The 15,131-nt window shown below is 43.9% G+C and overlaps 1 protein-coding gene across 3 annotated transcripts in view; it reads left to right on the forward strand.

Moving 5' to 3' along the window:
- The window catches only part of LOC117508328 (tumor necrosis factor receptor superfamily member 19-like), a 109,364-nt gene that overhangs the window by 21,185 nt on the left and 73,048 nt on the right, over positions 1-15,131 (forward strand). The window lies entirely within an intron of this gene.

Below are 15,131 nucleotides of genomic sequence, written 5' to 3' on the forward strand. Positions count from 1 at the left end.
TCGTCGTTTTTTCATTGCGAGGAAATGGCGGAATGAAACTGTTAGAGACAGGCAGCTGGAAACCATTCGGAAAATTCATATGGCTTTCGGTGAAAATTTTATGGGCTTCACAGAGATTAAGGAGTGTTACTACCGCTTTAAGGATGGCCCACAATGGCGCACAGTGCGCCGCGCTCCGAGCCACTATCGACAGGCAGAAACGACCATTTCATTTCTAAACGGATGGCTGTATGGATCCGGGACCATCGTGTGCAATTTCTCTGGTTATCACAAGAGCTGTACATCAGCCATTTTCCGGCAGATTTCACTTTTAACAAGAGATTTTGTCATGGAAAGCCGCGCGGAGGCTTCGCGCGTCACGACAGATTCGCTGATGGAGCAAGACAAAGAACACATCCGTTTTGGAGTGTCAGAGGACAAGTTGGGACATGCCCAGCTCTCCACAATTTCTCTTATACTCACTCGACTGGTAAGCCACTGAAAGCTGAGATAGGCATGTCCCAACTTGTCCTCTGACATTCCAAAACAGAGGTGTTCTTTGTCTCGCTCCATCAGCAAATCCGTCGCATGGCGCGCCGCGCTCCGAGCCGTGATTGACAGGCAGAAACGACCATTTCATTTCTAAACGGATGGCTGTATGGATCCGGGACCATCGTGTGCAATTTCTCTGGTTATCACAAGAGCTGGACATCAGCAATTTAACAAGAGATTTTGTCATGGAAAGCTGCGCGGAGGCTTCGCGCGTCACGACGGATTTGCTGATGGAGCGAGACAAAGAACACCTCCGTTTTGGAATGTCAGAGGACAAGTTGGGACATGCCTATCTCGGCTTTCAGTGGCTTACCAGTCGAGTGAGTATAAGAGAAATTGTGGAGAGCTGGGCATGTCCCAACTTGTCCTCTGACACTCCAAAACGGAGGTGTTCTTTGTCTCGCTCCATCAGCGAATGTGTCGTGACGCGCGACGCCTCCGCGCGGCTTTCCATGACAAAATCTCTTGTTAAAAGTGAAATCTGCCGGAAAATGGCTGATGTCCAGCTCTTGTGATAACCAGAGAAATTGCACACGATGGTCCCGGATCCATACAGCCATCCGTTTAGAAATGAAATGGTCGTTTCTGCTTGTCGATAGCGGCTCGGAGCGCGGCGCGCTGTGCGCCATTGTGGGCCGTCCTTAAAGCGGTAGTAACACTCCTTAATCTCTGTGAAGCCCATAAAATTTTCACCGAAAGCCATGTGAATTTTCCAAATGGTTTCCAGCTGCCTGTCTCTAACAGTTTCTGAAAAAATTCTGATGGAACAAAGCCCAAATCATTCCGCCATTTCCTCGTAATGAAAAAACAACGAGAGGGGTGGACCAGTGCTCACTCAAAGCCTGCCCACAGGTGAATGACGCAACCGACAGGCGTGAAAAAACTCACGCATCTGCACAAAGGTTCAAGCTTGGCTGACGTAAAAACATGAATCAAATCCATATATTTTTTGCATAAAATAAAAAGGTCGGATACTTTTCTCACAGACCTCGTATATATATAAAACTTTTGTGAAGCACCTTGAGGCAACTTTGTTGTGAATGCGAGTAGGTCTGTGGGTCTGTGTGTGTGTGTGTGTGTGTGTGTGTGTGTGTGTGTGTGTGTGTGTGTGTGTGTGTGTGTGTGTGTGTGTGTGTGTGTGTATCCATGGGTGTTTGCAGTATGTATGGCCCAGGAGAAGATGCTGTTTGTCAGCCTGCTGATATGGGACTTTGTTGACCTGCAGCGTCTCCTGGAGGGCAACGGATCAAACAGGGGGTAGGCAGGGTGTGAGGGGCCTCCTGTGATGGCCTTCGTTTTCCTGAGGCAGCAGGATGTGGCAATGCAGGTTTACTGATTTTTTAGGAGACTTTATGCAGGGGATCAGTTCTTGAGCTAATGTTCTCAAAAGTTTATTTTTAGATGGTCCAGCTTTAAATAAATACTACTTCAGAGATAGATAAACAGTATTTTAGAAATTTAAAAAATATGAGTAAACAGAGTTTCAGTAGGTCTGCAGCTTTTGAGTTGTGGTGGGGATAAAAAAATTTCACCCTTGACATCTGTTGCACATATGTGTTTAAGTCCACTTTCCTTTAATCTCAGTGCACTCAGACATGCACTCTGTGGTTGGTCATATGCTTCAGTAGTCCTCGTGTTCCTCTGGCAGCTTAACAGGCATGAATACTGCTCGACACCCCGGGGTCCTGGTTAATAATTGGCCGCTTCATCCTTTCTCTGAAGGTAGGGGGATGCCGGCTCACAGTGGAGCCCCGGGCCTGTGCTCACAAAGATTCCCAGAGAAAAACGTATGATGTGAGCCCAGCAATCCAGACAGTCTGTCCATATTCAAATGCTGTGGGCTGACTGGAGGGAAGTGGACTTTTGGCACCCCTCTGTGCAGCTGCCATAGAGATCTTAGAGGAATGTGGCCCAGTTTGCTCTGGACATTTGCCTCTGGAAGCCTCTCTGAGGCAGGCTGACAAACATCAATTAGCCCGTCCATGCTAACTGTAGCAAACGGAGTCACACACACTTATCACTGCAGCTTTTTCTGTAGGACAGAGACGGCAAGATGTTGTGATTTGTGAAACATAAAGGGAAAAGAAGTGAATTTGCTTTCAGTATATATGGTGGAAAATGGCTGCACAGCTGATCTGCTCTGTGTAAGCCTGATCTCGTCAGATCTCAGAAGCTAAGCAGTGCAGGGCCTATTTAGTACTTGGATGGGAGACCTCTTTGGAACAACAGAGGCTGTGCGTGTTTCTCCAGGTTACACTAGAGTTGCATCAGGAAGGGCATCCGGTGTAAAACTTGTGCCAAATGCCAGTGTGGATCTGGCTGTATCCGCTGTGGCGACCCTGAACAAAACAGGAGCAGCCGAATGGACAAAAACAACATGATGGAAAATGGCTAGTGGCGCAACAAAGAAAAGGGCGGGGGAGAGACAAGATTCCTAGTTTGATATTCCATTATCTTATCGTATGCAGTCGAATTGCAGCATTTTTTCAGATGTTTATTTATGCTTTTGCCCTTTTATGTCCAGATAAGAATATAACAGCCACATTATTAGCAGGCTAGGACAGCAAATGATATGAGCTGTCTTATTCCAATGTCTAAAGATGACATGGATTTGAACCAAAAGCAGCACAAAGTGAGGCCGATTGTCTTCAGCAAAACTGTGTTTTAATAAACTTGCAAACTTTTCTGGCATTGTTTCATCGCTTGATCAGACGAACAGCCTCTCCCTGCAGACTCCTTAGAGCCCTCCTAATCTCAGAAATATCTCTCCGTCTGAACATGCATCAGGTCTCAGCCAGCGTAACCTCTCTCAGTGCTCCCCTCCACCCTGCAATTCTGTTTGACAGCCTCAAACCGGATCGGGAGATGGGAAAGGGAAACGAGATGTGAAGGATTGTTTGATTTTCTTCTCTGTGAAGTCTAAAAAAGATATACATGCAATGAAATCAAATGCAAAACACTGGAATGCATTTTTTGCTTTGTATTGGATTTAAATGGTGGTGATTATAGTTTATCTCCACCAGTCAACATGCATGGGGGTCATGTGACTCTTCCTGTGTGACTGTACACAGTGACTCCAAAAAGAGAGAGAGAGAGAGAGAGAGACAGAGAGAGAGAGCGAGAGCTGTCACTGGGAGACTGAAGGGTTGATTAAATTTAGAGGCCGATCTGGTCTGGGTTTGATTCAAAATAATTTCTTTTTTCCTGGCATTTCAAGAGATTGCCTTATGACATCACAAAGGTCTGCCTGTCTTCTGAACAAAGACCTCTTTGCCAGTGTTTAAAACCTTCTCTATTGGTTAATAGAGATAATCATGGTGTGCATGCTCCTACTGTACTTTGTTTTTAAATTTATTTAATAGAATCCTTTTGGAGAGTTATCTGGAAACAGGAGTATGAAAAGTCAGCTTCTTCTTTTGTACTTCTTTTTCTAATGATTGTGTGGTGTTGATGGGGTACTGCGTCCTGTTGTTTTTTTAATTCAGTGTCTTGTTCAAGGGCACTTTGACATTCATCTGCAATCAGCTCAAACCCACTAAACCTTCCATTGATGGACATTCTATTCTACGAACTGAGCTATACTTTACCCAGGTGTAAAGCGCCTGTCACACATAGCAGGAATGTGCAGGAACCAGGCCGACACGGCAAATATTTCCATCGTCGGATGCAGTCGGGAGGGAAAGAGGCGTGGTCAGCAGTGTCAGAACGCATCCGGATTACCTCGTCCACACCTGCACGATGGCAACCAAGGCATATATAGACAACAGACACAGACTGCTGTCGGACGGCCATAATAGGCGCTGCAGACTGCCCGATGTCCAAACGTATGGGTGACAAACATGGGACCAGAGTGGGAGGGAGCGCTGTGTTCCTCCCTTTGCACAGTCCCTGCGTGTGTGTGTGTGCATAGAGTAGGTGCTGGACTGATTATATGATTGTTGGGTGTGTGTGTGTGTGTGTGTGTGTGTGTGTGTGTTCATAACAGCTGGATGAGCAGCTATGCGTGTGTGCGGGGGGGCGCACGTGCACGCCGTTGCCAGCTGCTGGACACTGCTGGCAGTGGGCCATGCTGTCCCATGCGTCAGACGCAGCCTTTCCAGGGAACTTTAATTTTTTGTGTGTGTGTTTTGACTCACTTCAGCAGCACAACACAACTCTGGACACCGCGATGGTTGGATTATCACATGGGATTTATTTTTGCGAGGTTGATTCCAGCACACAGGAGCCGGGTGAGAGGATTTTAACCACAGGCTGCGGCCCTGGCTCCACATCCGTGCTGTGAAACACTCCTGGACCGTTGTTGGAGGTGAGATTCATGTTTATTAATGTTGTCACGGCCTGGCACAACAGTTCCAAGTCATAGCTCTTCCAGAGTTAGAAGATGATCAGTAATAATTTGTATATTACAGCAGTGAGATCCGTTCAGCTCCGAGCCTGACGCGTGCAATGACGCGTTACTGAGCATGAGACCATGGAGAGGCAGCTGCCCGGGGTATATACAGATATGATGGAAACAATAGTTCACATTATTTACGTTGCCCATGGGAAGAAATGGACAAATATCTGTACTGTGAGGTCTGTTGTGGATATAAAAGCCTGTTCAGATATGTGGCAACGTACACGCAGTAGCGTACAGTGCTTTTGGTTTGATAGCGTGATGTTCACATTCACTCATTCATGATGAATGTGTGCCACATATATTTCACAGGTCACAGGGAGCATTGGAAGTGGACATTATTATACGTGGCACATGCAGATGATACCGGCAGGCTTTGCTGTGCCAGATCCATCTCGAAGGTCCTTAGTGTGTGCTCAAATCATTTTGGATCCTGTTTTGCTGCCATCAGAATAAGTAAATTGCAGTCAGATGGTCTTCAGACTGCACATGGACCGCTGTCAGATAGGTGTCCCATCTTGATGGCGCCCAGAGGGTTTTGAACATGTGCATCACAGTCTGTCTGTTGGGTGATTGGAACCAACTGTGTGGACTCTCACAGATGGCTGTCAGAATGTTTTCGAACTGCAACTCAACACTTTCCGGATGTGGGCCGAATTGTCATTCTGATGCCATTCAGCCTCATTCTGGCTATGTGTGATGGGGGTATTATGGAAAGACATTTTACCTTTTTTAAAAATGTTTTTTTCAGGAGTATTTAGTAGGTAGTTTTGGTAATGTGTGACTGTTTTATGTTAACTTGGAGATAAATATAATAAAGACCACTTTTATCAATTTTCTCAACATCACTGTTGACATCAGTGAGTATATTCTTTCAGCTGGAAGTTGATAGTGAAGAAAGTTGGCTTTGGAATTCTATTAGCAGAGATTGGTGGGGGTGGGGGGATTCAAACAAATAACTACAAGGGTAACCAGTACATCACATACCTCTGCCAATTTAAGTTAAGCCCTGAACCAAACTAATTGTTAGTTTACTCCAGGGGTCACCAACCCTATTCCTGGAGAGCCCCCTGCATGTTTTCCATGTCAACCTACTCATGTCACACCTGTTTTTTTAAAGTGGTGTTTTTCAGCTATTGATTGGCTGAGCATACCTGATAGTTAATTGCCTGGGAGTGGATCAGGGAGAGTTAGAAAACATGCAAGACAGGTGCCCTCCAGGAACAGGGTTGGTCACTCCTGGTCTACTCTAATGGGCCACCCCTGTCTAAACCAAAAAAGAAAACCCCATTTTCGCACACCAGAACTGCATAATTTTCTAGATAAGAACCACAGTACATTTATGAATAGACTATCATTGGATAATGAATATTCACCTTTGATCCTGACGTTTGACCCTGATCACCAATCTTTGATCCTAATCAGCGAGATTTGATCCTGATCTTTGTCCCTGATTACCACGCTCTGATCCTAATCAGTGATCTTTGACCCTGATCACCAAGCATTGATTCTGATGATTCCTTAATGGAGGCTATGTTTTATTGCCACCTGTCTGTCTTGCTTTGATCCTCAAATCAGGATCAAAGGAATAATAGAGATCTTCATTGCTGGACTAACTAGTCATCCTGATTGTAGGCTAGATGTTCAGTGATCAAAAGCAACATTCATCCATTGAACTGGATCCTCACCAAAATATAGTCAGATCTCCCTCATCAACCTCCAACAAGTTTCATTGAAACGCCTTCATGTTCATTTTAGATATCCTGCTGACAAACACAGCCTCCATGATGGAGGGGTCACTCCTCCACGTGTCATCCTGACTGGATCAGAAGTTGATTCCATTTTGCGCTTGTTCCCCATCGTGCGTGCCATGTTGTGCCTCCTGGGCACAGCTTGTGCCAGTGGTGGGTTGAACAGGGATGAATCCTCCAGGGAGCCCTTACTTAATGTGTAAGTGGGGCACAGAACCGCAGAGAGGTGTCATCAGTTGTTAAGAAGGCATCACTCTACTAAAACCCATTTTCAAGGTTCAGGGGCATAGGTCTATCTGTTTCATTTCTTCCAGAAAGAAAAAATTATGGCTTGCAACTGAGGGCAGCCAGATCTTCTTTATTCTGCCTTTCTCTTCTTTAGCACTCATCAAGCACCACTTCTCGCTTTCTCTGTCTCTCCCTATTCCCTCCCTGTCTTTCCCCACCTCCACTGTTCCTTGCCTGGCTGGAGAGCAAAGCCTTATATGGATCATTTATATCAACAGCTGCTGCAGTCTACAGTGAGCTGGTGCACCTCCACTCAGACCAGTTCAGTGTCCGGCTCATGTGTGTTTGGCTGGCATTGGTACATTCCTTGTCTTCTAGTCCGACTCTGCGGTGCCATCATACAGTCACATCTTTGCCTCTGACATCCCTTTTTATGTGCTGCCAGCCTGCTTCCCCAAAACCCAGCCCCCGTATCAGACTCTCATGCCCACATTCCTGCAGGACTGCATGCCCAGGCAGTGAAATGGGACACGGGTGAGGAGAGAAGAGAAGGCAGAAACCCCATTTGAAGTTGACCTTCAATTTAATGATATGTGAGCTTTCCCCAGTCTCTTCTCCTGACTTGGGATTGCAGTCTAGGAACTGTGTGTGAACACTGGAAGACCAGAGTGCAGCTGTTCTGGAGCTGATAATAAATGATGATGTTAGATGTTAGAACCAGACAGGGTAATAAAGCAACTTGTCAGGGTCATGTGCCACACAGTGTACATTTGGAAGCAAACCACTTAGGACCAGGGGGGCTAGGTGCACATTAACATAGACAGTGACATCCGTGTCTCTAGAAGCTTGGCCTATAAGGTCAAGACATGTTAAGGAAAAGCTCACCTGATGGTCAGATTTGCTACAAACGACAGAGGCAAAGCGACAACTTGCCATTCATGTTCAATCAGAGTGGGCATTTTTGCAGCAACAAAAGACAACAATGCCGCCAGCTAGGCAGGGCTGAAATAGATGAGAAGTCTATTTTATACAAATGCCGAGCAAGGCAACAAGGCAACTGCTAATCTGAGTGAAGACAGCATGATATCAGATGATTGCTCGCTCAAACAAAATGATCTAAATTGGCAGAATATGCTCCACAACAGCTGCATTGCTGTGTAAATGTAATGTTTGGCATTGTTCTAATATTTTGTAAAGGTTAGAAAGAAATAAACACTTCTAACTTTAAAAATGCTGTTTTTGGAAGCAGATTATACCTCTGAAGTGATTTACAAGATATCTTACAGAGATGTTAACATGATAAGTTAAAATCCAATGTTTTCAATCTCCTATTCTCACACTCACCCACTGCCCAGGTCTGACAGCACCCCAGTTCCCGTAGCACCAATACAACACTGTCTGTGCACTGCAGATGGATCAGCGCACACATTTATTGACTTATTTTTAATGAACTCATTCAGGAACTGGAAGTCTGTGAAAATTTGAAAGGGGAGATGATAGTCATCTGCCACAGACTGGCATCCTGTCTAGGATGTACCTTGCCTCTCGCGCTATGACTGTGGGGATAGGCTCCAGCTCCCCCAGTGACCTTTGATCTGAGTAATTGGTTATAGAAAATGAATGACTGTATGAGGCCTTGTCCACATGGAAACAGATACGATCTTTTTTTTTGTCATTTTCAAATAGTGTTCCGTAAACATCAAGAAATATCTGCATACACGTGAAACCACTGAAAGTGACTGAAAATGCTGTAGTATGTATGCCAGACTTTTATGCGGCTCTGTAATACTCCCACAAAAAACAGTCGTCTTCCGTGTATGGGTCCTATCACACAGTTGATTACCACATCTGTCGAAGCAGCTGTTTTTGTTCTGTCTATTACATTTATACATGAGAATTAAGTCACACGGAATTTGCTTTAAAATGCACATTAAGCCATTCTGTCATCAAATTTTATATTCAAAAGGCCTGAGTATCTAAAATGAATAGGGGTGTTCTGAAAAACATTTATTTCATGCAACATGACTGATTTAAGCTAGAGATGCAGCTTCCTTTGCTGTTTGAAGTACAGCCAAGCACTTTTTTTTTAACTGTCATAAGATGATGACTGTGCTGACCGTAATATTCTATAACTAGTGAACAGTGTATCCTCTTCAAAGCATGCAGTTGAGGATTGCCCCCCTTGTCAGCTGCTAGAAATCGTAAGGAGAGAGTGTACCGCTTGCTTCCAAAATAAGAAATGAATAACATCCTATTGCACTAAGAGTTTTGACTCTTGCTTGCCTCTACTGGTGGTTGGCTCTCACTGCGGTATTGTATCACTTCCTGTTCCGGAGCACAGCGGTGTTTTTCTGTATCTGTTAGCTGTTTAATCTGCGCAGTTAGATTGATCTAGTTAACTAGATAACGATTTGTTTCACAGTGTAATCTTCACGTGCCTTAACTAAAGCACTCCCTCTGCTGAATCACCTCTAAATTATTTACACATTATTCACTTTGTGTGTTTGTAGGAATCCGCTAGCTTAGCGCAGCTACTAGCTCTTAGCCGGTTTAGCATGGCAGCTTCTCCTGTCTCTCCCGCACTTTTCTGCTGTGGGTGTGAAATGTTTAGTTATTCCTCGGCCTCCTTTAGCAGTAATGGTAATTGTAATAAGTGTAGCTTATTCGTAGCTTTGGAGGCCAGGCTGGGCGAATTGGAGACTCGGCTCCGCACCGTGGAAAATTCTACAGCTAGCCAGGCCCCTGTAGTCGGTGCGGACCAAGGTAGCTTAGCCGCCGTTAGTTTCCCTCTGGCAGATCCCGCGTAGCCGGGAAAGCAGGCCGACTGGGTGACTGTGAGGAGGAAGCATAGTTCTAAACAGAAGCCCCGTGTACACCGCCAACCTGTTCACATTTCTAACCGTTTTTCCCCACTTGATGACACACCCGCCGAGGATCAAACTCTGGTTATTGGCGACTCTGTTTTGAGAAATGTGAAGTTAGCCGCATGTTCTCCTTGAATTGCTGGCTGTCTGAGTGGTGTCCAAAAAATGAGGTGGGCTTCATAGATAATTGGCAAAGCTTCTGGGGAAAACCTGGTCTTGTTAGGAGAGACGGCATCCATCCCACTTTGGATGGAGCAGCTCTCATTTCTAGAAATCTGGCCAATTTTCTTAAATCCTCCAAACCGTGACTATCCAGGGTTGGGACCAGGAAGCAGAGTTGTAGTCTTACACACCTCTCTGCAGCTTCTCTCCCCCTGCCATCCCCTCATTACCCCATCCCCGTAGAGACGGTGCCTGCTCCCAGACCACCAATAACCAGCAAAAATCTATTTAAGCATAAAAATTCAAAAAGAAAAAATAATATAGCACCTTCAACTGCACCACAGACTAAAACAGTTAAATGTGGTCTATTAAACATTAGGTCTCTCTCTTCTAAGTCCCTGTTAGTAAATGATATAATAATTGATCAACATATTGATTTATTCTGCCTTACAGAAACCTGGTTACAGCAGGATGAATATGTTAGTTTAAATGAGTCAACACCCCCGAGTCACACTAACTGCCAGAATGCTCGTAGCACGGGCCGAGGCGGAGGATTAGCAGCAATCTTCCATTCCAGCTTATTAATTAATCAAAATCCCAGACAGAGCTTTAATTCATTTGAAAGCTTGACTCTTAGTCTTGTCCATCCAAATTGGAAGTCCCAAAAACCAGTTTTATTTGTTATTATCTATCGTCCACCTGGTCGTTACTGTGCGTTTCTCTGTGAATTGTCAGACCTTTTGTCTGACTTAGTGCTTAGCTCAGATAAGATAATTATAGTGGGCGATTTTAACATCCACACAGATGCTGAGAATGACAGCCTCAACACTGCATTTAATCTATTATTAGACTTAATTGGCTTTGCTCAAAATGTAAATGAGTCCACCCACCACTTTAATCATATCTTAGATCTTGTTCTGACTTATGGTATGGAAATTGAAGACTTAACAGTATTCCCTGAAAACTCCCTTCTGTCTGATCATTTCTTAATAACATTTACATTTACTCTGATGGACTACCCAGCAGTGGGGAATAAGTTTCATTACACTAGAAGTCTTTCAGAAAGCGCTGTAACTAGGTTTAAGGATATGATTCCTTCTTTATGTTCTCTAATGCCATATACCAACACAGTGCAGAGTAGCTACCTAAACTCTGTAAGTGAGATAGAGTATCTCGTCAATAGTTTTACATCCTCATTGAAGACAACTTTGGATGCTGTAGCTCCTCTGAAAAAGAGAGCTTTAAATCAGAAGTGCCTGACTCTGTGGTATAACTCACAAACTCACAGCTTAAAGCAGACAACCCGTAAGTTGGAGAGGAAATGGCGTCTCACTAATTTAGAAGATCTTCACTTAGCCTGGAAAAAGAGTCTGTTGCTCTATAAAAAGCCCTCCGTAAAGCTAAGACATCTTACTACTCATCACTAATTGAAGAAAATAAGAACAACCCCAGGTTTCTTTTCAGCACTGTAGCCAGGCTGACAAAGAGTCAGAGCTCTGTTGAGCCGAGTATTCCTTTAACTTTAACTAATAATGACTTCATGACTTTCTTTGCTAATAAAATTTTAACTATTAGAGAAAAAATTACTCATAACCATCCCAAAGACGTATCGTTATCTTTGGCTGCTTTCAGTGATGCCGGTATTTGGTTAGACTCTTTCTCTCCGATTGTTCTGAGTTATTTTCATTAGTTACTTCATCCAAACCATCAACATGTCTATTAGACCCCATTCCTACCAGGCTGCTCAAGGAAGCCCTACCATTATTTAATGCTTCGATCTTAAATATGATCAATCTATCTTTATTAGTTGGCTATGTACCACAGGCTTTTAAGGTGGCAGTAATTAAACCATTACTTAAAAAGCCATCACTTGACCCATCTATCTTAGCTAATTATAGACCAATCTCCAACCTTCCTTTTCTCTCAAGAATTCTTGAAAGGGTAGTTGTAAAACAGCTAACTGATCATCTGCAGAGGAATGGTCTATTTGAAGAGTTTCAGTCAGGTTTTAGAATTCATCATAGTACAGAAACAGCATTAGTGAAGGTTACAAATGATCTTCTTATGGCCTCAGACAGTGGACTCATCTCTGTGCTTGTTCTGTTAGACCTCAATGCTGCCTTTGATACTGTTGACCATAAAATTTTATTACAGAGATTAGCGCATGCCATAGGTATTAAAGGCACTGCACTGCGGTGGTTTGAATCATATTTATCTAATAGATTACAATTTGTTCATGTAAATGGGGAATCTTCTTCTCAGACTAAGGTTAATTATGGAGTTCCACAAGGTTCTGAGCTAGGACCAATTTTATTCACTTTATACATGCTTCCCTTAGGCAGTATTATTAGACGGCATTGCTTAAATTTTCATTGTTACGCAGATGATACCCAGCTTTATCTATCCATGAAGCCAGAGGACACACACCAATTAGCTAAACTGCAGGATTGTCTTACAGACATAAAGACATGGATGACCTCTAATTTCCTGCTTTTAAACTCAGATAAAACTGAAGTTATTGTACTTGGCCCCACAAATCTTAGAAACATGGTGTCTAACCAGATCCTTACTCTGGATGGCATTACCCTGACCTCTAGTAATACTGTGAGAAATCTTGGAGTCATTTTTGATCAGGATATGTCATTCAAAGCGCATATTAAACAAATATGTAGGACTGCTTTTTTGCATTTACGCAATATCTCTAAAATTAGAAAGGTCTTGTCTCAGAGTGATGCTGAAAAACTAATTCATGCATTTATTTCCTCTAGGCTGGACTATTGTAATTCATTATTATCAGGTTGTCCTAAAAGTTCCCTGAAAAGCCTTCAGTTAATTCAAAATGCTGCAGCTAGAGTACTAACGGGGACTAGAAGGAGAGAGCATATCTCACCCATATTGGCCTCTCTTCATTGGCTTCCTGTTAATTCTAGAATAGAATTTAAAATTCTTCTTCTTACTTATAAGGTTTTGAATAATCAGGTCCCATCTTATCTTAGGGACCTCATAGTACCATATCACCCCAATAGAGCGCTTCGCTCTCAGACTGCAGGCTTACTTGTAGTTCCTAGGGTTTGTAAGAGTAGAATGGGAGGCAGAGCCTTCAGCTTTCAGGCTCCTCTCCTGTGGAACCAGCTCCCAATTCAGATCAGGGAGAGAGACACCCTCTCTACTTTTAAGATTAGGCTTAAAACTTTCCTTTTTGCTAAAGCTTATAGTTAGGGCTGGATCAGGTGACCCTGAACCATCCCTTAGTTATAGACTTAGACTGCTGGGGGGTTCCCATGATGCACTGAGTGTTTCTTTCTCTTTTTGCTCTGTATGCACCACTCTGCATTTAATCATTAGTGATTGATCTCTGCTCCCCTCCACAGCATGTCTTTTTCCTGGTTCTCTCCCTCAGCCCCAACCAGTCCCAAGCAGAAGACTGCCCCTCCCTGAGCCTGGTTCTGCTGGAGGTTTCTTCCTGTTAAAAAGGAGTTTTTCCTTCCCACTGTCGCCAAGTGCTTGCTCACAGGGGGTCGTTTTGACCGTTGGGGTTTTTACGTAATTATTGTATGGCCTTGCCTTACAATATAAGGCGCCTTGGGACAACTGTTTGTTGTGATTTGGTGCTATATAAATAAAATTGATTGATTGAAATTGATTGATTGATGCACATCACAGCTTTTGTGATGGGAATGGTGCAGCATTTTTACAGGTGCATAATATCATTTACTGTGATTTCTGCTTGGGACATGATGGCAAAGTGTTTACTTGATATTTCTCATTAGTTCTGTGTCACACAGTAGTAGGAAGCTGTGCTTTTTAAGCCCCTTTCACACTAGGCCTGCTTTGAGTTGCTTCATGTGGCGTCATGACGACGCAGGAATGTCTGCGTCAGGTGCGCGCAGTGGGGGGGGGGGGGGGGGGGGGGGAGGAGGTGAGGACGCAGAGGAACCTGCAGACAATCTGACTGCAGCCAGACTGTGCACTCTGATTTCTCTTCTAGTTTATATTTATTCTTGTCCAGGGCTGCAGGTCTGCGCTCTGATTTCTGTTACAGTTTATCTTTCTTTCTTTGACTGCAAGCTGTGGGCGCGAACCAACCATCTGTGAGTAAATGTGGAGATGTCTGGAGTTAAACTTGATGTGGACATGTCCTGTCTCTGGCAATCAGCCTGTGAGCAGGACTTATGTCCTTTTTTGTCCTTTATTTAACACAGTGATGAGAGAGTTTGAGGGGAGAGCGAGGAACTGCCAGCAGCCAGCCAGTTTTTTCTTTTAGTTGTTCACATATGCGAGCGTGAACGAATCGACTGCGAGTGGACTGGAGATGTCCAGACTTTTTTACTGGATGTGGACATGTCCCGTCTCTGGCAATCAGTCTGTGAGCAGGACTTTTATGGACTTTATTTAAACATAATTGTGAGAGAATTTAAGAGCGAGGAGCTGCAGTAGCAGTCAGGCTGCAATCAGCATTTTTTTTCTGTGCTCTTTGAGCGTGTAGTTTTACTGCATTGTGTACACGGTATAAAAACAATCCTGCGTGATTTATACTTTGGGAACAATGGAACACAGCAGGAATCATAAATTGGCATCGGGTAACGTTGTATTGTGAAGGTGTGGCTTCCAGTCACTTTGAGTACTGTCGCTTTGCCCTGACTTGCGTTGAAACCACTTAATTTCTGTGTCGAGCACAGGACGCAAAAAAAAAATTAAACATATTTAATTTTTGCCGTCCGATTTGCTTCATCCTTTGCGTCCCTTGCGGTGTTGTGGCATTGAGCTGCATCGTCTTGGCACTAGGTTGCTTCCACGTGGTGTAGTCATGACACCGCACGACGCAACTCAAAGCAGGCCCGGTGTGAAAGGGGAGCACATTCAGTTGTTTAACACAAAGAGCATTCATCACATTTTGTTCATATACTTCCCTATAATCCTTCCCCTTTACTGAAGTGTTTCCTTTGCTTGCTGGCCTCTCAATCAACAGGACCCTCACTGAGTCTGCTTGATGAAGGAGTTATAAACACACGCGCGCACACACACACACACACACACACACACACACTAATATGCAATAATAAAACTGTGGGTGTCCGCACGGCCTTTTATTATTCAAATTCTTGGCCTTTCTGGGTTTTGCGGTGGAAGGATGCTCATTCATTCGGAGAGAGTCAGGGAGATTATTGCTAGTGTAAGATGGACTCTCAAAAGAGGCAG

This window comes from Thalassophryne amazonica, chromosome 4 (assembly GCF_902500255.1).
Source record: "Thalassophryne amazonica chromosome 4, fThaAma1.1, whole genome shotgun sequence".
Taxonomy (NCBI): Eukaryota; Metazoa; Chordata; class Actinopteri; order Batrachoidiformes; family Batrachoididae; genus Thalassophryne; species Thalassophryne amazonica.